The sequence below is a fragment of the Anser anser genome (genome assembly GCF_964211835.1).
Source record: "Anser anser genome assembly, chromosome: 7".
Lineage (NCBI taxonomy): Eukaryota > Metazoa > Chordata > Aves > Anseriformes > Anatidae > Anser > Anser anser.
Genome location: NC_139727.1, coordinates 19353718 through 19377062, shown reverse-complemented (window position 1 = coordinate 19377062; position 23345 = coordinate 19353718). Strand labels below are relative to the sequence as shown.

The following is a 23345-nucleotide window of genomic DNA, read 5'->3' as shown; positions in this document are numbered from 1 at the left end:
CAGCTGAACAAAATGTATTCGCTGCCCTAATTTTACCATAAATACTGGTGGTATATTCCATGACTCTGCAATGTTATTGCTATGTGTTGGAATATGGTTTGCTTTTGCCAGTATTAAATTATGTTTGTGTAGTTATGTTAAGATTTATGTGTGATGTTGTAGTACTGTTGTCATCAGCATTTATAACTCAACAAATGGATTGAATACCTAGCAAATATAAGTTCCTTGATCATCACACCTGGCTATTAAAAATATTACTTATTTACTTATTTTCTGATTCAAAAACTGTCAAAGCCTGCGGTTTCTGAACACTGAGTGCACACGAGTGGTATTATACAAAATATGCAATGCCTCTTGGATTAAGGCTGCATTTCGTAAAGCAAAATACTTGTTAGAACCATGTTCTTCATCAAAAAGGTTGCTCCCAGCATCGAACTTTTTACAATCTCTGTATGAAGTTTAGTTACAACTCTTGCAGCAGTAGTTTGAAGTTGGCACAAGGAGCATCGCCTTCCCTTGCAAGGCACGGTTGTAGTCCGCAAACGAACACCAAAAATATTTGCTTTATTAAATCGCTGCAAATCATCGCTTGTTTGGCGAAAGGCAAAATACTCTGTCCTTTTGATGAGAGTGTATTATTGTATTGCGATGTGTTTAGAAATGCGAAGGAGAAGCGAGAAATCCTTAAAAGCAGTCGCTTTGAACATTTTTGTTGCCATAACAACGAGATGCAGTTCTTGATAAGCTATGACTCCCTTAATGTTGTTAAAAAGTTTAGTTGCTGTAACAACAGCATGCATCTTTATTTTCAGCAACTGGTACTTCTGCTTTTTAGCCTATACTTGTAGAAGCAACCTGCGTTTTTTGGTGTGTGAAATACTCAAAGGATGTAAGTCCGCAACAGGACGTGGTTAACACTGAGCTGCTGTGCTGGGGTCTGTAGGAACGAACCCATTCATCTCCCTGTCCTCTTTTGTGTGTTCAGTAAGACTTTTAGTAATTACCAGGAACAAGAAAACTTCCTTGGGGTCTTGGATGAGAAAGAACTTTGTTCATAGAGGTGTTCAGTGCCATTTGATTGAATTCAAATCCACAAATAGAAATTTGGGAGCGTTTTATCTAGTTCTGTCTCTAGCCCAGTAAAACACCAGGTTGGTAAATACTGTGTTTTAAAGACACGGGTTTTCCTGTGGGGAATTGTTTGTGTCTAGACGAGGTGGTTGTATGGGTTGTCTCTACTTTAAAAAGTGGAGAAGTTCAGAGCTCGGGCTGCTGTGGTGCTGGACGGTGCCCACCGGGCTGGCACCTGGCATTGGGGCCAGGTGGCTTCTCCTCTGGGTGGCTTGTGTAGGTGGCATGGCTTATTCTGGGGTTTCGGCTGCTTCTTGAAACCTTCTCATTTTGCGTATAAAACCAGCAGGTAAAATGAATTACTGCAGAAATGAGATTCACAGAACACAGAGCTATTCCATAATGTCCTTTATATCTATATAAAAAGAAATGCATAAAACTGTATGTATATGAATAGCCTTGTTGTGATGGATGAGGCCAGCAAAAAGTTTAAAAATGCTGCACTCGTTAGTTGAGTGCTTACAGTTGGTGCTTCTTACCCAAACTTAACTGCCTCAGCCTCCTCCCTCTTCTTGTCCTTTTCCACGTTATTTCCCAGTAACGTAGTATATTGTTATTTTTTATTAAAGTGGTGATTGGAGCTGATGGAGAGCTGAGACAGTGTGAGAATTGCCTAAAAACAAACAAAAATTTGTCCCAAAAATAAATTTCTGAAGTCCAAGTCCTGCCATTGCCCAATATCCCTGCTGTCTCTCGTGCTCCATCAAGCAAGGAGCAGTGAGGTGTGCAAACCAGTGCTTTCCTATCTCCTCTCCCTCTCCGATGCTGACTTTCAGATAACATTTTCTGCTATAAATTATACATGAAAATAGCAGAGTTCGCTGTATTTGCAGCTGGATGTATTACAGGCTCAGTTTTTTTTTTTTTTTTTTTTTTTTGGCTGTTGGCTCCATGAAGTTATCTTTAGCTGTATTGCAGTTATGTTGCGGAGCCCGTTTCAGAGATTTACTGCATGGTGCAAATTATTTTCGGCTTTCTGTTTTTAGTTTTTCTGCTCTAGCCAACCATGGGAGCAGTTTACAACAAATTACACAATGCGCAGGCTTTCCCACGTAAATACTGCTACATTTTTTGATGGTAAAACATCTTACCAATATACGCGGATTTTTGTTAAACTGCAGTCCGTCTGGTTCCTGGGTTGTTTAAAGAATATTTCCGTGGGGGGAGTCATGAGTTCACTGCAATAACTTTTCACTGCGATTTGTCCTAATAGCGCTTACACCCACCTCTAACATCTTCTGTAGGGATGGAGCCACACAAGGTAGTCATGCGTGTGTCTATGGGACTTTTGATAGCATTTTTAATGGCCATATGTTAAAAATCCAGCATAAATGGTTTGTGTATATAATTAAAACCCCCAAGAGGTGTGGGTTTGGAAAGAAAAGCCAGCCCAGCACAGCTTCCTGGCCCGCTGCAGGGTCCGGGGAATGGCAGAGCATTTTGGATGAGGACGTGCTGTTGTGCTGTACAGGATGCTTTATGACTCTGTCTAAGCTGCACTCGGAGCCGAAGCCTTATTTCTCATCTTCCGTCTATTTTAAAACAAACAAACTGCATTTAACACGACTATGTAGGCACATATGTAAACAAGGGCCAAGCAAAACCCATGCGGTTCCCCTGTCTGGCGGTGGAGCTTCTCTGTTCCCCACCCCTGCGCAGAGCTGCCTGCACTGCCTGTGCACTGGAGGAGGCAGCGGGATGGCAGTAGGGGGGGTAAAGCACGTGCCCAGCCTGTGGAGTGAAAAACAGCTTAGGCCATGTACAATTCACGTCAGATGAGATAGAAAAAAGGTACATAAGGCTTATTTCCTCCCATCCAGAGCAGAGATCACATTCGTATTGACCAGAAAGAGATAATGCAAATAGTACCAATGAAATTTTAAGATAGCTGTGGCTTTAATTTTGCTTTTCATTAAAATACTTTTTTTTTTTAATAATATAAAAAATAAATTCAGCTGGAAGTCCTAGGTTGCATAGTGAATATATTCAATATATTCTGCAATATGGTATTTTGAAGTTTATCGTAACACACCACTTTCCGGTAACCTCAGGGCGTGCAGGTGATGCTGGCTTCTCACAGCTGGCACCCATGGGTGAAGTGAGCTCCAGGACTGGGATGCAAAGCAGTGTTTTACAGGGTTCCCAAAAACTGAATGGCTTAGGTCTCAGAGCTTGGGTAAGGCAGGATCCATCCAGAATCTTTTACCAAATAAAGGTATGTTTTACAAGGAATACTGTTCCCTCGTTCAAGGACACGAGCTGATGTTGGGAAAGCAGAGACCAGACCGTATTAATGGTGTCATTACAAAGAATGCAATGAAATACTTCATTTCCAAGAAAAACGTTTCCTCCTGTGCCGTAGGAGACAATGAGCTGCAGAGAGGTGGGGCTTGGGGCAGCGACACATTCATTTATTTTTCAGTTTAAGGATCAGTAATACTGAATGGCACTCTGATGGAAATACTTACTGAAGTCCTACCTGGATATAGTTTTTTTTTTTTTTCCAATTTATTACTGGGAAATAAATTTTTTCTAGTGGGAAAGAAAAAGAGACTTTGCTAATGGAGACTGAGGATATATGTCTCCAGGTCCACCCAGAAGCAAAACTAACTTTATATGAGTCCCTGCTGTATATATTCTGTTACTGGGGTGGCTTAGTGGAAAGGAAATTCAGCACAGGCAAGGAAATCATTCTGCTGTCTGGGAAATTACTGGTCAGAGGCCTCCTGAGAACTGAACACAACAAATGCTGGGTTTATTCTTTGCAGCAGAATAAAATAATGCAGCAAAAATAGCAATAAGAATGCCACTGAGCCAAGAAGAGGGGCAATGTGAATTTTCTGGTGGATGTGGAATGCAAATCAACCTATTTTGCATTAGCTGCTGGCATGTTAGTTGTAGTAAAAACATGATTTCCTAGTTTGCACATGATTAAAGATCAACAAATTCATTGTCAATGTCAAGAGCTATGCAGCAAAAACAGGAGCTGTCAAAAGTTTTTCTTGGTTACCCCTTCCAAAGGAAATTGCTGGAAATAGAAGAGAGTAGATAGGATAGGATAGGATAGAACAGAACCAAACCAAACAATTATTTCAGTGCATTTATATGAGATGGGATGCCTCTACTGTAGACGTTTTGGAGAACTGATACGTGAAATTTTAAGTACATCTATTTCTCATCAAAGACTGCACCCTGTAATCAAAGAACAGCAAATGTAGTACCTTTAATTAAGATTGGTTTATAAAGAAAGGATGCAGGCAAATAGATACTTCCTCATGCTGTTAACTCTGAGATCAAAAGCGCGCAAAGCTTTAGTAGAAATTTCATTGGAAATGCTGATTAAAGACATGAGTTAAATGCAGCTGCGTAATGTGGCAGCATCCTTCGAGAGGGTTGCCCATCCCTGTTATAGGGAGGTGGGGAATCTCACCTGCCCCAGTCCGGAAGGTCGGGATTAGTTCATGCTGTGAATTTGTGATAGAAAGATTCGGGTCCTTCCTGGGCTGATGGAAACAGATGCTTGTCAACATCTAGTTTCTGGTAGCAGGGTTTCAGCAGATGTTCATTTTTTTTCACAATGATTTATTTGGATAGAAACAATACAAACCTCAAATGTAAAGTATTGCAAGGTGTCATTAATTATTTAAAATAATTTCAGATGTCAGATTTTCCAGTTACAGTAAGTTGCAACTCCCTGGTGATTCTGGAGTCATAATGCTTGAAAAATAACCCATATTACATTTAATAATTCAGTACCATCTACTTTGGTGCTTTTATATCAACTGTTAGAGTGACATTTAATGCTCATTAGAAGGTGGTTGCTTTTTTTTAAATATTATATTATGCCAAGACTGCTGTACAGGGATATGTTGATTTTAATTACATTTTGCTTTGGTTAAAGAAAAAAAAATCAACAGGAAAGGGTCAAAATATTCCATTTGACCTCAAGCTGTTTATCTTTTAACAATAGATATTTCATTAGAAAATCGCTTTGTGTATTATATTAATTATAAAATAAAAATAATGAAAGTTTAAAATGAAGGCAAATTTGAACAGCTTTTAATGGGTACAAAGTATTTCCTGAGTAAGGTTCAAAATTCAACTTTCTGACTTTAATTTTTTCAGTATTAGAATTTACTGTGAAAAAATAAAAACGTCTTACCCATCTCTAAACACTGGTATTACTGTGATATTGTACAGTCCTCAAATGAAACTCTTGTGAAGGAACTTTCTTTAACTATTTCAGAAACTGTGATAACACCCCATATTTCTGATCTAATATTAATATATTTTTTTCTTGAGTAGCATAAGAAGAACAAAAAAGGAGGCAAAAAGATAACAAATTCCATCTTGTATATATAGAAAGTAATTGCTGTTGTCTTCTTTATGACTTTCTTCCATTCCCCTTCTCCCCAGCCCTCCCAAATAAATTGGATTTGGCCACATCGTTCCCATGCTAATCAATCTCCTGGCCTCCAAGAGAGTCTTGAAAGCCTGTTGACAACTGCTCCTGAATTACAAAAGCTGCGAGCCTGCCCTGATGCACTTTAGGGTTGAGAGACTAAAAGTGAAATGCTTTCTCTGTAGCTTTTAGATATGCCAGAGCATTACTTTAACCCCAAGGAAAGCTTCATTAGTCCAACCTCTCAGCCAGCCCTATTAGCTTTTTCTGCCTCGATCAATTGAATCCAGTTCTGTCAACCGTATCATCTTCCAAATACAAAAATGTTCAGAGTGAGGGTTTTTCATGAGATCTCCGTCTAAAGGAGCGAGCTGCTCCCAGATGCTGGATGTTACGGTTGTGTATAGCAAATACTGCAAGTTCTGCGAGGATGTACAGGGGTTGTGCACAGCCCAGACTTAAGCTGCTTTACAATGATTTAGCCTTAAATTGATTTTCCTTACAATCCCTGTGTTAGTTAGGGACTCTGTAATGTGTAAGGCTTCTTTTTTCCTTTTTCCTTTTTCCTTTTTCCTCTTTCCTTTTTCCTTTTTCCTTTTTCTTTTTTCCCTTTCCCTTTCCATTTCCTCCTTTCAATTTGAGCTAGAACATCAAGTATGATATGTATTTGGTGAAAGGTGAGGATTTCCTGGGGAGGACCTAAAGGGGCCCCATCATTACCAAGCAGGATACGTTTCCCCGCTTTGTGAAGTCCTCTTTTTGCCCTGGTAGCTTGTGGTGAAGATTCAGACCACAGTTAAACCACAGCCTGTGGATGAGGATTTTGGTACATTATTTCCTAGCCTCACTATTAGGGGCATTGCTGCAGTGTTTACTTTGCCATCACCAATTGACCATCTATCTCAGTGTTTGGAAGTGGACAGTAAAGGGATGGAAAGATCTTTCCCAAGCACAATAAAAACCATCATAGAAATCTTTCAGTAGTTATCAAAAAGCCTAGCAGAGCTTCCTTTCCTGACATATATGTGAAGAAGAAGGTGCAGATAATCCACTTGTGGCTGTGCTGAATCCCAAATACAAGCTGCTTCTTCCATCTGTATCCTGGAGCTTTTGCTGTCCTTTAAAAAATCCTCTCTCCTAATGCATCCTTTTCTTTTCCCTGCAAAAGTGCCGCTTCAAATCAGTCCCCAGGCTTTCCTGAGCCCAGCCTGACCATGCTGACTGCAGGACTAAATTGACTTGATAGGACGGATGAAGGGATCCCAACTGTCAGTGGGCTGGAATTTAAATGACATTTTGCTGGGAAGAGTAGCCTTGGTAGGTTTATTGCAGCAGAAAGGATTTGTTGGACACAATTGGTTTAACGTGATGCAGAAGAAGTGAGTATCTGCTTGCATGTTTCTCACGGAGTCTTGCTGTTGGCCTCCACATCATGGCATTTCCCCCAAATACAAGGCAAAAATGCCCGAAGAGCTCCGAGCACGTTAATATCCAATAGTGTATCCCAACATTTTATATCTCAGTACATGAATGGTGTTAGGATGCTGATGAGCAATGTCAAAACATGCGTTATTCTATAATTTATCTCCAGCAGAATGCTTTCTGCTTTAGAATATATTGTATTAAATGTTTTCCTTCAGACTTTTCAGCTGAAAAATCAGCTTTTTATGAGCATATATCTAGGTAGCAAATACTAGCATCAGAGGAGTGGTGTAACTGGGAAATCCTCTTCAAATTGGGAACACGGAACCCTCTGCAATTCAGTCCTTGAGCGAAGTGATGTCCCAGATGGCTCTGTGGTCTGGTGGCTGTCGGGAACCTGTCTCACACAAGCAAGGGTTGTTAAACAACAGTGTGGGCTTCAATGATTCAGGTGTGCAGAGAGAGCAATAAGGGGAGAATTATTTTTTTTGAAGGTAGAATGAATTAATGCTGTCCAAAGGGCATAAGGGTAATATGAAAGTATACTTTTAAGTACTTGTCACACTTGCTCACTCCTGGAGTGGTATAAATGATGGATCCCCTTGCACCCTTTCTTCTAGCACCCCTGAACTTGAGCTGCACCATGGCCCAGGACATCATCTGCTTTCTGCCCACAGCCACAGGGCTCTGTGGACCTCTTGGAGCTGCCAAAAAGCCATCAAAGATGAAGCTGCAGCACCTGTAAAAACACCAAGGCACGCTGTAGATATGCTGGGCAACACTGGCTTTTCTTAAAGCAGGAGGAAACTGCCAGTAAATACAGCTTGTGTTGTATGGTAGTCAAGCTTTTGATTTATTTATGGTTTTAGATACGTTGTTAGCAAGCAGGCAGATTTGTTGCTGCAAAAATCATGAAGACAAAATGATATTTTTTTTTTTCCGTAGGAGAGATTGTGTGTACTTCTGTATGCTAATTATATGCATATTGTTTTGGGATTTTAATGAGTGATTTCATTCCACATCATCCTGAAGTTCCAGATTAATTCAAGTGTTTTTGGATAGGAAAATATGTATTTGATCGAGAACTGAAAATTAAGAATGAAGGTAACAGAGCGACCATTTGAAAGCACCATTAGCTCAAACACAGCAAATTTTACTTTTAGTAAAATTTGTATATTTACCTTTAGTCTTTTCCAGGCTCTATGCATTTGTATGCTTTACAAGAAAGCTTGTGACTAATGCTGAATCTCTAGAAATTTGTTATTTTCAGTGTGGAATTTTGATGAAACAAGTTAGGTTACTGCAGAAAGTTTCTAAACTCTTACTAACTACAGTCTTGCCAAGCAGTTAGTAATTGTCTTTAATTTTGATGCCTTTCACTGTTTTTGTGTTTTATTTAACTCCCAAACCATGGTGTCCCAGACCCATGGCCATCCCCCCCACCTCCTGCCTGCCTGGTACTGCAGTGTCCTGGGGGATGCTGCTCTCCAGAGCCTCTGCAGGGACACAAAAGCCACGACAGGGATTTCAGTCCATGATGGAGTTTGCATACAGCATGCATATGGTTGTATTAGCATAATCACCTCAATGTCTTTTACATCCACAGCTAAGTATTAGTAACGTGGCATCTCTGTTTCCATGCCTCTCTCTTTTCTTTGCAAGCTGATCAGCGGTGTTGTCTTTGAAAGGGTTTTAACGGAGCTCTTTAGATGTCAAATAGAAGTCATGTGGGCAGGTACTATCTTAGAGTTGCATATACAAATGTGCAGAATGAAAATCTGCTGATTCTCACTATTGTGGATTTACTCTTCAGTAGCACATGTATTTACATTCATTTGATGCGTTGGAATGATAAAATATGCCTGGGCTATATTTTCTTATCTTGGTTCTTATGCACATCTTTTTCTATCTGTATAAGTACATATTTTAAAAAATCCCAGTGTATAATTTATTTATTTATTTGTTTATTTGTTTCTTTTTCATCAGTAGCTATATCCAGGCCTTTTGGGAGTCATTTTTGCTCAGAAATAATAGGTTAAATACATATTTTCTTGTATTTCATCTTTTCAGACACCGACACCAGAGAGTTCTCATGTCTTCTTAGCACTGTCATCATCACATAAGGAAAGAAAATCTCCAGATACGCTTTCATAATCAAAGTGGATTAATGCATATTTGTCTAAAACAATCAACGTTGTGATGAAATAATGTGCTGGATAAAGCCTCAGCCAAGTAATTACTTGTAAATTAGCACTGTAAAATGGAATTTCAGCAAAATTTTCTGACAAAAACCGTAAACTGTGTAGGTTTGAAAATAAAAGTGGTCGGGATTATTCCCAGACAATTTCCCTTTAGCAAGTGTACCTTCAAGGCATGTTGACCCCAGCAGCACGGTTTTGTCTAGGAAGGGTCACTATGGCAGCCTAAAATTAGCATGTTCCCTCAGCAGGGCCAGCTGCTTTTACGATGAAAGAAGGAGCAGAATATCTCAGTGCAGCTATAAGAAATCAAACCTCTGAGGTAGGGGATCCAGTAATTTCAGTGGCCGCACGTCTAACTTGTTTTTTTAAGACAGAAAATCCTTCAGGCTACTGTTGAATATAAAAATATTATCATTCACTGAAATAGCTTCCTGTAAAAAACAGTGCAACAGTGACTTTTTTCAGATCTTCTCTCTATTAATTAGTTTGTTACATTGGTATGGTATAAAACTGTTCGAACAGTATGGTATAGATTTTCCTACTGATTGTTAGAAACCAGAAATTCCCAGGACCTCCAGCTTTTGAGCATCTCACTGATTTTAGTCTTCTTGACCCTAAATACTCTCTGATGGGGAGCAGAAGCTTTGTGTGGACTGTGAGGTGTTCTTTTAGTATACAAGTTGGAGAACCACATGTTTTAGTTATTTTTTTTCTACATGTCTTAATGGGTTTGCTTAGTTTCCTGGAGATCTTTGTTGATCTTTGTTAATAACAGAATTCATTAAATAGCAGTACATGCTGGAATCATCCTTTAGGACAGCTTATCTGAAAACCGTGTGCAATAAAAGGCATCTTGAGGAGAAGGGGAAACTTAACAAGTATCACTTACACAATACTCTTCTCCGGTAATTCACTTCACTGTAATTTTTCTTATGAGAAGCTACGTGAACCTGCGGAACAGATTATATCTGATGTTGCTTATTAAGGTGATGATCAGAGCTGCCATGTCAAGAAGGATTGGACCGAGTCCTCAGCTGCTGCCCCTTCCTAATGGGTCTAGGACCTTTATGTTAAAGTATTGATCTTACGGGGAAAGGTGCCAAATAGCACTCAAAGGCATCAGGATGTATCCTGTAACAGACAACATTTCCTGCCAACACACAGGGTTTTGTTTTGCTCTGTTAAGACTTATTTCAATCAACACTGTCTTTTGATTTAAATTGAAAAAAACAAACAAACAAAGAAACAAAACCAAACTTCTGATTAATTCTAAATTAAAAACCTAAATTCTCAAATTCTGCTTCCAGATAATGTTGACCTTTTTCTCAAAAGACCTGAAGTTTGTGGATTCAGTGACTGTGGCTGTGTTTGGGTTTGGGGCATCCCATTGTTTTCCAGGATTCCCTTTGGCTGAGCCGACCCATGAAAGGGTGTACAATTTTATTCATCATGAGACTAGGGAGATAAAGTCCACATTTTTTTTAAAAAAGGAGGAATGATACACCTGAAGAGCAGGAATTTTATATATAAAACTAATGTGCATGATCAAAAGATCACTGAAGTCCAAATATGACTCTAACGAGCTTCGTGCAACCATGGATAGAGTCTTGCTGCTGTGGGTTTGATGGTGGGCTGTCATGTACCCATGGCTCGTTTGTGCCTTCTTTGGGGAAAGTCCACAAAAGTGGCAATGCAGAATGGACCTTCCTCTAATGAATTTTCAGAAGTGCCCTAAAGACAAGGTTTGAATTCCTTTGTGCTCTCCAGGGGCTGGGGAACAGGGGAACAGTGTTAAGTGAATGGCAGAAGTGAGCCATAAGTGAGACCAATCCTCTGCATTGGCTCAGGATGAGGAAACATTATGGATCATTTTCATGCCCTAAACATTGCGTGTCCTTCTCAACTCGTGAGGCGAACCTCATGGAATTGCATAACAGCCAAGGTTGGAAAGGATCCCAAAAGGTCACCGGGTCCAATCTTTCATGGGAAGAGGAAGCCTAGATGACCCATAAACATCTCCAATTGTATCTTCAAAACCTCCAGTGATGGGGACTCCATCATGCCCCTAGGGAGGTTGTTCCAGGTATCAATTGTTCTCACTGTAAAATATTAATTTCTTACACCAAGATGAAACTTCCAATGCAGCTTGTACCCCTTGTCCCTTGTCATCTACATGTGTCTCCTTGCGTAGAGAGAGCTGCTATCCTCTTTGTAGCCACCCGTTAAGTGGTCTGTTTGCTTCACGTTTTATGTTAGGAGGAGGCAGGGATTGGGTGGGTCAAACCACATCCAACTTCTATCATAAGAACCCAGGGAAAGTTTGAAGCTGACTCAGTACCTGCTGTTTGCACAACACTATGAAATACTTTGGGAACTGCTGACTCAAAAAACAGGCGGACACAGATCAGTGGGTGAGACGCTAATCTCAGAAAACTAAGCCAAAGCCTTACAAAATTGAATTGTTGACCTGGATAACAGGCTCAGATTAAGAAATGTCAAGTTCGTTTGATATCCTAAAAGCAGAAGGATAAGAAAATGGGGATATTTAGTGGTAGCACAGACAGACTGGAAGCGGATTAGTTTGGACTTCTTTTGACATGTGCTGTCGGTGCAATATCACAAGACATGGGATGGACATTGCTTCAATGAGACCAGACTTACTGTGGAATGAAAGGTATTTTTTTTTTTTATGTTTACGTATGACCTGGGAATCAATATGCAAAGCTCTCTTAATTAATTATTTATACAAGTCACACAGAGGGGATGGTGATGGCCAAAATCTGTATCTTGAGTCAGGAAAATGTGAATCTTGACCATTTTGCATGGATGATTTTTGAAGTTATTCTTACAGGATTATACAGTTCAGTATGACCTACCGTTTTGCATTAGGGTGAGTGAGACATAAAGAAGTATTGGAGTGAATAGGTCATCAGAAGAGAATGAGGGAAACAACTTTGCATACTCTGAATACAAAAATAAATTTTTTTTCATAAAAAAATTCTTATATAAACAGGATTGAAATTTATACACAACTCCAGAGGAAAGGGTGATGGAGAATGAAAAAGAAGGTATTTTATAAGCTGTAAAAATTCATTGAGACAGTTTTTGGGGAAAACAAAACAAATAAAACAAATAAAAAAAAGACTATTTCCTGCTTTAGTTGGCCATGAAGCATAAATCTCTTTCAAAACGAGAACGAGGATTTTGTTTTTTATTTTTATTTCTAATTATTTTTTTTGCATTCCTTGTTTTCTTTAATAAATTATTTTAGGGCCAGTTCTCTTTAATGTTTTCATAAATGACTTGGGTGCAGGACTCAAAGGTAAGTTTGAGGACGACACTACACTGGAAGAAGCTGCTGACACTTCCTTGAGGGTAGAAAGGCCTTGCCAAAAGATCTTAACAAACTAGAGGCCTGGGCAATCACCAAGAACATGAAATTTAACAAGAGTGAGTGGTGGATTCTGCACCAGGGATGTGGCAGCCCTGGCTGTACGTACAGGCTGGGGTGACGAGAGGCCGGAGAGCAGCCCCACGGAGAGCGATCTGGGGGTGCCGGCGGATGAGAAGCCGAACACGATCCACCAGCGCCCCGGCAGCCCACAGGGCCGACCGTGCCCGGGGTGCCTCAGGCCCGGCGCTGCTGGCCGGCCGAGGGAAGGGATCGTCCCGCTCTGCTCGGCCTGCTGCGGCCTCGCCTTGAACACTGCGTGCGGGTTGGGGTGCCGCGGTACCGGAGGGGCATAAAGCTACTAGAGAGCCCCCAGAGGAGATTGTGAGGATGGTGAAGGGCCCAGAGGGCAAGGTGTGTGAGGAGCAGCTGAGGGCCCTTGGTCTGCTCAGCCCACACAGAGCAGGCTGAGGGGAGGCCTCGTGGCGGCCTGCAGCTCCCTCACGGGGAGCGGAGGGGAAGGCGCTGAGCTCTGCTCTCTGGGGACAGCGACAGGACCCGAGGGAACGGCACGGAGCTGGGACAGGGGAGGTCAGGCTGGTGTTAGGGAAAGGTTCTGCACCCAGAGGCGGTCGGGCACTGGGACAGGCGCCCCAGGGCCTGGGCACATGGGCACATGACACCAAGCTGCCAGAGGTCAAGGAGCATCTGGACAACGCTCTCAGACATTTGGTCTGATTTTGGGTGATGCTGTGTGGAGCCAGGACCTGGACTTGGTGATTCTTGTGGGTGTCTTCCAATTCAGGATAGTCTATGTCATGATAAGAAATAAGATTTGAATTAAGCACTGTACATATTGTCTTCAGAAGTTGTCTCTCAGAGAGTCCGTAGTCAAGGGTGTGGTACATTACAGACCAATTTCAGAAGCAAGATGCAAAATTTGCTAGTTGTAGATCTTTTTTTTTTCTTCACCTTTTTGTTTTTTCTTCTTTTCTTTAGTTACTGTTAATGTAGCTTTGGTCAGTCCCAGAGATTAAAGGTTCTTTGGATATATCTAAAAAGTCTCTTATTCTGTAATTTCTTAGAAGTCATGAAGCGATGATGTGACAGAACACATATTTGTTTCAATCCTTGTGATTGTCTTTGGCTTGGAAAATACACCAGGATGGGGCAGGCAGCTTCTCAGGTTTGAAAGGGCTGACTGGAGCGAATAGGTGCAGTGCCAGCAGGCAGAGCATGTGGACTGATTTAAAGGACTCTGTGGTGCAATTAGGTTACCATTCCCATTTAAGCTAATAAAATAGGGAAAATTCAAAATTAAAGCATTTATTCACTCTTTAACCCAGTGAGCTGTATGTAATGCATGAGCACACGTGACTGTGCAACATTCATTGCAGGCCAAGAAGAGTGTCAGATCCTGCCATCCCTTCCAAAGTAGAGACCCATATTTTTCTTTTTTTCCGGTTTTCTGGTTTTCCTTTTCCTTTTCCTTTTCCTTTTTTTTCTTTTTTCTTTTTTTTTTTTGTTTGTTTTTATTTTTGCTGGTTTTGCTCTGTTACTGGTCTTAGAAGTGGCAGCTAAATTGCTGGACTTTGTAGGTTTGCCTTAGCAGAAAAACCACAAGTCATAGAACAGGAATGTCTTTTTCATGGATATAAGCCTTGAACTGCTTTTCTTTGGGGAGTTTGTCAAAATGCCAATATTTCACCATGCATATATATGAAATATATATTTAATTCCAGTGAGTGATGCTTGTGGAAACCTTGGTTCCGCCAGTTTAGTAGCTGAGCTTGGGTACAGCAGCCCTTGGTACTGCAAACAATGCCACATAATTGAGTAAGATGAATCCCAAGGGGTAACTGAAGTCCTCAGTTGGATTTAGTCCCTGTTACAAAGCATCCTTCCAGCAAAACTGTCCCTCAGACATGCATCAATTTATCTCACCTGTTGGCATCAAAGGGATTTTCTATTTTTTTCCCAAAATAGGGATTTTTCTAACAGCATCTATCCTCTCACTTATGCAAGTGTTAATTGAGAATAACTCGATTACAAAAGAGTTTATGAACTGTAAGAAATGATAAACTAGTGAAATTAAGAAGTCAGATGAGCTGCTTTGCAAATATATCATTTAATTCTATTTCTATACATGTGAAATGAGAATTTATTTAGAAAGGAGTGGAGAGAAAATGTAGTGTACCAATTATTAGTAAAGCTCATTATAACATGCATATTTTAAGACTGAAAAGTAAGCAGTTGTGCGGATACCAGAGGAGAATGCGTAGTAAGAAAAAGGTATTTTTGTTGTGATGCTGATCACCAAGTTAAACTTACATCTTCTCTTGTATGTCACCTACTTTGCATAGTCTTACATGCTTTTAACAGCATTAGCCATTCTCCAGCCTATGATCCAGCAAGATGATTTCTGCCAGTTGATTGCCTTTTGTAGAAGTAATATCCTCACTTTGGTCTTGTGTCATGGAAGATAGAGATGCCTGAAATCGAAATCCTGTTTGTGTTACTAGTCCCTATAGCCAGCCACCTCTCCTCCTCTCTTTCCCCAGTGCCAAATCTTTATTAAAACAAACAAACAAACAAAACAACACAAATGCCCAGTATAATCAAGCATGGTAAGTGTCACTATTGGAATACCATACAGTTTTGAACTCAGACCTGAGACCCATGCTTGTCTCTAATGCCAGCCATTCAAGAATATAAAATTGCTCTGGTTTAAATGGAGGTGTACCTTCATCCAGTATTGTGGAGGTCCTTCACTTCACATATGTAGGTGGGTGGTTTTGTTTTCCTTTTGCCATCCTAAGATTCATCAGGTACAATGGATATATGCTGCGTATATGCTATATATGCTGCATCCTTGCTGCCCGTGGTATTGTCCTGACCTCACTCCTCTGTGGAAATATTCTCAAGCAGGAAAAGAATTGGATCTGTAGTTCAAAAACTTGGCCACAAATCACCTTTAATAATTGCTAAATCAAGTCTAATGATACTTGAAGTCATCATTTCTTAGGTGTGGGAATCTTTCAGTTGAGGTTCAAAGTGTCAGGTACCTATTCCCATGATTAAAATTGGTGCGTGTTACATACCGGGCACCAGTAATATAATTGGAAAACATACTGTGTGCATTACCAGCATGGGGCCTTCCATCCAGCAGGAAAAAGATTATTTACTTTCTGTTTGTTTGATGTTTCTGACTTAATCCAGTACCCTACCAACTAATTTCGTAGCTCTTACAAAACAATTTTAATAGAAGCTAATTTAAACTCTCTAAAACGAAGCGATATAGTGTCTTGATGGGCAAACATTGCTAATTACTTTTCAATAAATAAGGTCAAAATCATCATCTCTGGTACAGTTAGAATTTTAGTCACAGCACGTCGATGTCATCATTTAGACCCCATTAAAATTGGCAGCGAGGAGTTTTGCAGTGGCTCTTGTGCTTGGGCAGGGACAGAGCATCAGCCTGCAGCTACCTGTGTGTAAGTCCCATGCCCAGGTGTGCAGGATTCTTATTATATTACAGGCAGCAAAGGCCTTTTCCATGGGGAGAGATGTATTTGAACACAAAACTGTTTTGAGAGCAGAAGCACTGCACCATGTAGAGTCTGTGCAATAAATTTCTTAAGACTGGGACCTACTGGGTGTTAAAATAGCTCTGGGTTTCAGATTGTGCTTTGTACAACAGCACTGATTTTGGTTTGTAATTTCTTCAAACTTCTCTGAGTAAATTTTGTTTGACTGTAAATTAATTTTATGCTTATTACCTTACTGCAATGAGAGAACGAGTATATGTTTTTGGAAGGAGAGATGAGCTCCCAAAGGCTGAACTATAGTGTAAATGGTACTCTGTGCTCAGCAAACGCAGAATTTTTTAGAAGACTTTAGTTTGTTTGTTAATTATTGCCTAATTCCTATCAGTTAAATATTTGCCCAAATTAGTTCCCATTTTAAATCTCTGTATCTCGTGGGCTTCTTTATCTGAAATTATATAAAGCTGAAAATCAGCTCTGGTATCTAATGAGAAGTTTAGGGTTCCCTCTTGAGAGCTGTAACTTTTTCATTTAGAAGAGAACTGAGTACTAGCATTTTTAATCACAAAATGAATCCTGTACACATGCCCAATAAATAATATTTATGCTATTAACTATTCATGGTACAATATACTGAAACCTTCTGTGTTTCTTTGAAAAATTACTTTATTTTTGCTCCTGATAACATTTCTGTCATAGAAAAGTCTGTCACACTGTTGGGTATGAGGTAAATCTTGCCAGTCTGGGAAGGTTTGTGATTTGTGTGTGTGTATGTATATATAAATATATATACATAAATATATACATATATATTATGTACGCATATATATAGTCATATATATAAACACACCGACATAGTAAGACTCCTGTAATAATTTATCCTAACATAAAGAACTCCAGGCTGACAGTGGCTGAGTTCATTGCAGGGATGCAATGAGGAAGGCCAAGGCCTGGTTAGAATTAAATTTAGCAAGAGACATATGAGACAACAAGAAGGGCTTCTTCAAATACATCAATAGCAAAAGGAAGACTAAGGGAAATGTGAGTACACTGCAGGGGTACACCAGTACAGGCTGGGGGCTGACCTGCTGGAGAGCAGCTCTGCAGAAAGGGAGCTGGGGGTATCAACCTCTATGAATACCTGAGGGGACAATATGAACAGGATAGGGCCAAACTCTTCTCAGTGGTGACCAGTGATAGGACAAGGGGTAATGGGTATAAATTGAACCACAGGAGGTTTCATCGCCATATGAGGAAGAACTTCTTTATAGTTCGGGTGACAGAGCACTGGAACAGGCTGCCCAGAGAGGTTGTGGAGTCTCCTTCTTTGGAGATATTCAAAACCCTCCTGGATGCAATCCTGTGTAACGTGCTCTAGGTGACCCTGCTTGAGCAGGGGGATTGGACTAGACAATCTCTGGAGGTCCCTTCCAACCTCAACCATTCTGTGATTCTGTGATTCTGAGATTCTGTGATTCTGTGATTAGGGTTGAAGCTGAGCATCCTCTACCTTGATGGACTTCAGAAAGCATTAGAGATGTTTAAAATACCATAGGATTGTACCGTTGCTATGATCACTTTTTTCAAAGTTTTCTATCTGAGTTATCAGAGAAAGATTCCAAGTGTCTAAAAAAAACTTTAAAATCTTTTTTCCCTTTACAAGCATATTATAGTAAAATACAGGAAATTGCTTTTTAGACCGTCAGCATAAAACTTCTTCAGCTGCAGATAAGACCACTACGTGATAAGCTTGTTTTTGATGAACAGAGAAGTTTGGATTGCTTTATAATGGTAGTGAGTGTTTTCTGCGTATGTGCACACTGATGTGTTTCTTTTCCAGTTTAAAACTGTTTCAGGAGATGTGCTTTTTATTTTGCAAAAAAATAAGAAAAACCTCAAAAAGATGCTAGTGAATGGGTATCTTGGATATCTGTATGCTGATAATGAGGAATAAACAAGATACTGGAAGACTGTGTGTAATCAACAGTTTGACTTAATTAGCACTACTGAGTCTGGAAGTGAGAATTTGTATTCCTCGAAAGCTGGTGGAGGGGGATACTGGTTGTCCAGGAGAGGTGAGCTGAGGAGGTAAGGAGACACAGACCTTCAGAATATACCCGTGAGCAGTACGTGTATCAGCAACGTTTGAGTAATAATAAATGGAGGGTGTTAAACAGATGCTGTGTACCACTGACCACCCAGAAAACCAAGTGAAGGGATGTTTTACTGATGACTGTGAAACACCAGCATGAGCAGCATGAGATGAATGGTAGTATGAGGATGACTGATGGTGTCCTGGCGTATTTGGAAATGAAACCTATGGCAAAATCCATGTTAATTGGTCCAACTAGAGCTGAGTTGTCTCTACAAAGCATTGTCATGTCCTGTGGTTGTTTCCCTGTGGTTTCAGTGGTTTGTAACTTCTTTTCCATTATTGAGAAAGGGAAAATAATATAGTAATGCAGTCTGTACTATGCATAAATGCTTAAAAATGGGGAATCAGCTAAAGTGCTTAGCTCCCATTTCAGAAGCACCAGACATCTAGGAACCAAAGCACCATTTAAAAAATCAATGGAACCTTGGCTTCTTCCTTTGTAATGAGCATTGCAAAATGGGACTTAGGTGCCTAAGTCAATTAGATGGATTTTAATGTCTTCTTACAGGCTTTCCTATTTACTCAGCCATGTCTTGGAAGTTGATTTGAAGGCTTGGACAAACTTTACCAGTTTGATGGTTGCTTGTGCACATAATAGATGTAATTCAGTAGGTAGAAAGCCTTGCAGATGAAGTGCTGGTGTGTGACAAACCACTGGGATTTCTTTCCTGGTCTGGCGTCATGTACGGTAGGCTTTTCAGATTTCAGAGTAGACTACAACTGACAGAGTTTGATATAAGTCCAAAAATAGACTTAATTCCTGGTGAAGAATAAGAAATTTGAGTTCCTTCAGTAACAGAGTGATTTTGATTGACTCCCAGATCAGGTTGTTGTATACGACCCTAACTAAAAGTAGTGATATGGCCTTAGACTCCATGTCTTATGTACTTCTAATGGGATTTGCATATTTGAATTTAAATCAGTTTAATAAAAAATAGTCAATTCAACTGCTGAGCAGAGAGCCTACAGGAGAATTTGTACGAGTGTTTTTTTCATTTTAGATAGTCGCACTTGTAGCGTCTTCATAACCAGCAGTCTATATATATATATATTTAATTTTCCTTCCTCACACACTGACAACCTAAAGGGAGACGAGACATGCTGCTGTCTGACAACCCTTCAGTCTGAGGGCAGTTGTTATTCTTACGTGACTTTATGACGTTGGCTATCAAAATCCCTTTCCTCATCCGTCCATCAGCACTGGTTCCTGCTTTGATTCACTCATGGAAATGTTGACGTTGTTGCTCAGCTCCATGAATACTAATCCAGAAAACAGAGCCACTAGCCTTACGGACACAAATAATACAGTCTTGGCAGCTAATGAGCCACATTAAATAGGTATACGTTATATCCATAGGTATCTGTATATCTCTACATGTAGATATATATATCTGTATACAGAAAGTATTTGTTTTGATACGTGATAAGTCTCTGTATTGATTTATCTGTATCTGAAGCAGTGCATGGCCATTTGTCCTTTTGTCCAGATTTAATGTAGGATTTAATAGATTAGATATTTCTAGTCTCCATGGGGAAATAATACTTGGAGAACCATAAATGTTTCAATTTCAAATTTCAACATTGTGTTTCAGGTTTTCCCTGCAATATTTCAAGGGAATGGAATGAAGCCATCACTTTTATGTTCTGTGGTACTTAAATTGGAAAAAAAAAAAAAGTGCAATGAAGTTTTTATCTGTTTCAGTATGCCACTGAAATACATAAAAAGATGTTATATTTTTTAAAGTTTAAGTTCAATTTTATTTTTTTGGGGGGGTCTAGATTATTGTTAAACAAGAACCAGCTCTTACTTTGGTTATCCTTGTATAAATTCAAAGAAAACAAATACAAAACATTCTGAGTAGCTCTCAGGAAAAAAAAAAAAAGAAAAAAAAAAGGCAAAACAAAGCACCAGAGTTTCCCTAAGAAGCAGGCTGTTTCCTTCCCAGGATACGGTCAGTGTCTGGTATTGCAGCCAAAAATCTGATTTTGGCTAAGGCTCATTTTACATTTGTGCTTGATAGCAACCAGCCGAAAGAAAACCAGCAAAGGAGCAAAGCCCAGCCCCACAAACCCACAAAAAAGCAACACCCTAAAAAAGTAATAATTCTGAAATGACTTTCACTGGCTGTAGTGCTGAGAGCTTTCTAGCCAGGGAGCATTGGGTCCCAAGCTGGTTTTCAGGTGGATGTAGACGGCATGAGGGAAGGGTTTGATGTTGAGCAGTCTGGGGCTGGGTTGGGACTGGAGACCTCCCCACACCTGCACGGACGCCCCACAGCCCCATTCCATCCCGAGCCTGTGCTCGGCTGGGTTTGGTACTGCTCCTCCGAGCAGTACGATGCGATCAGCTGTCTCCTGTGGTTATTCTGCATTTTACCAGTGAGGTCAGGCTGGCTTTTCAGCCCTTCTCTGATGAGATGAATGCCCAAGGTTCGGAGTTAATGCCCTTTTTCCCTTTTCTTTTTCTTATCATATGAACTGCAGTTTCTTTATTGTTGCTCTGGACTTGTCATAAGCATTCACAGAATAATTTTCCAACCCTCAGGCATTCAGCTCGCTCAGACATTGGAAGAAGTCAGCTGAGCAGCCTGGGTTTGATAGCCATAGCCCATCCACACAGCAATTACCAGCTCAGAAAGGAAAAAAACAGATACAGAAAACATGTAGCATAGTCACTACTGCTGTATTTTGTGTCTTGGGCAGATCCTGGTGTGCTGTAGGCCGCCTGTGCTACGGAAACAGTACAGAAAAGCTGTCTCACTGCTTTGCCCCATAAAATGCTGTCAGCTGTTTTGATGACATTCATTTAGATTTACCTCTTTTGACCATTTTTCCAATAATTTAGAAATGTATGTATATTTTTTGCCCTACCTGTGCTGTAGGAAACATATGCCATATCTCTGTAACAACTGCAAGGAAGCCAAGGAGCAGGAAGATGCGTTGCTGGAAGGGCGCTCGGGCTTGCCCCAAGCCTGGACGCTCCGTGCAAGAAATGCATCGCCGAGCCAGTAACAAGATGCTAGCGAGTCTGAGTGCCCTTCAAGCAAACAGGTACATGTTCAACTCAGCTCTAACACGGGATTTTGCTGTTGAACTGTGTCCTTCTTCAGATACTAGCTGAAAATCCATGTTTCACCATGCCACGTGCCTCCCCAGCAGCCAGGCATGGGTGGGAGTGGTTGGCAGAAGGATGTTCTTCCATCCACAGGACAGCCTGTGAGCTGCACCATGAGTGATCCAGCTCTGCTGATTTTAAGGACATTCCTGAGAACTTGGCATCTTTGAGACTGGTACCTTGAGCTAAGCTGGCATTAGGAAGCATTAATTGGTGTTCTTGAGGCTGTGATGCTGGGGCTGGGGTGTGATGGACAGCCATCCAGATGGACAGACAGATCGGGAAGCAGAGTTGGCAAATAAGCCCTACTTGCTTACAGGGCTAGGCTAGCAAAATAATAAGAATAATAACAATTAATAATCTTGATGTGACAAACTGAGTACATTAGCTTTCGCATCCCATTCACCAGCGTAAAGCCTTTGTTTCACAAGAACTTCTGCTAAGGTTAGGGGTAAGCTATGCACATGCATCATCGTCACCATGGGCCGGCAAAGCAATTATCCCCACATCTCATACTTCCTCTCCAACATCACATGCATCCTGAGACAGAAACAACTGTCAGTGTACTCTGTATTTAATCCTGGATTAGACATTATTAAATCAGGCTGCCAATTTCTAACCTGGCAGTTTTATTCCTCAGAACATTACTAATGAGAGCTCTCGATTTCCATCGTATTCCGTCCATAGTCAAAGATTTTAGTGGTGGCAGGGCAATCTCTTCTGAGATGCTTCTTGTAAATGTGCCCTCAAACAGTGAATGTGAGAGCTGAGGGTGCAAAATAGGGAGTTGTACTGGGGACTTATAGGATTTCCAAGTATTATTTATGGCAAGCAGAAAGCTGTCGTTTCCTGTATTTTAGGAAAGGAAATGGTGGAATGACTCTTCTCTGTTATAGGTAAACTGCAGTGAGTCAACCTCTCTAGCAATGATACATTCGTGTCACCATCTCTTGACAAAATGACTTGTTTTCAAGGAAGGACTCCTTGCCTTCAGTGCAAGAATTGCAGGTTAAAAATATAAATGCATTTCACTGTCATAGATGAATTTCTACACTTGACAGTGTCATTGCCATTCTGGCCTCAGCTGAATATAATTGAACTTAGGTAATAATTATGTTAATTTACTGCTCTTGTGACAGGGTGGGATATGATAACCACTAAATTTTTTTTTCTTTTCTAAAATACTTTTGCTTAACATTCATAACATCTTACACTGTAATACAAAGTGAGGACAGCTTGAAAGGATAAATGGAGGCCTTAAAATCTTACTCCAAGAGAAGAAGCAGCAAATGCAGCAGGGCCCAATTTTCAAAAAGTTAGATCCCTTTCATACTTTCTCTGACTTTCTTTTTTTTTTTTTTCCCAAAGATACTTAAAGATTGGCTAAAAATTGGAAATGTGAGGATTGCAGAAGAGTGAGACCAAGTAGAATTGACACATGTCATTCTCTTTATAGGAAGAAGAAGCTGCAAGGATTTTGGATAAAACAGTTGCATTTATTTTCAGTTCTGTCCTAAAATTGAATTTTAGAGGGTAGGGTTGGCATAGCACAGCGTGAACACTCATGGGAGACTATCCACAGCCCTGTGCATGGGTTTGGTGTTGGGGAATTGCTTTCTGCAGAACACCTCAGGCATCCCAGCAGGGCTCTGCCTCCAGCACATGGTGCTTCTGAGCTGCTCTGAAATATCAAGAAAACAGGAATATTTAACTGCATGCAAATTTTGTTACTCTTAGCTTGAATTTTGGACTTGCACAGGCTCTAAGGACAACAAGTATTGTATCAAGCATGCCTAAACTTTGTTCAGCGTCTCCTGTGTGCATAGCCTGGCTAAAGAACTGGGGGATAGGGAGTAAATATAAGAACTAAGTTTCTAAGGCATGAATAAAGTTGATGAATATAATACTAAAAGCTGTGTCCTGCAGGCAGTGTACAGGCAAAAATGCTGTGAAGAAAGCATTGTGACCACAATACAGTTTTAT

The 23345-nt window shown here is 40.3% G+C and overlaps 1 protein-coding gene across 8 annotated transcripts in view; it reads left to right on the top strand.

Annotated features, from left to right (window-relative positions):
- PRKG1 (protein kinase cGMP-dependent 1) overlaps nucleotides 1–23345 on the top strand; it is a 467683-nt gene that overhangs the window by 204875 nt on the left and 239463 nt on the right. Inside the window, exon 1 of one of the 8 annotated variants that reach the window (XM_083843690.1) lies at nucleotides 9081–13332. The exons of 6 other annotated variants lie outside the window; for them this stretch is intronic. The gene's annotated coding sequence lies outside the window, so the exon portion shown is untranslated. Of the gene's footprint in view, nucleotides 1–9080; nucleotides 13333–21279; nucleotides 21299–23345 lie in introns of those variants that run through there. One more of the 8 variants, XM_083843691.1, reaches the window with a different exon arrangement.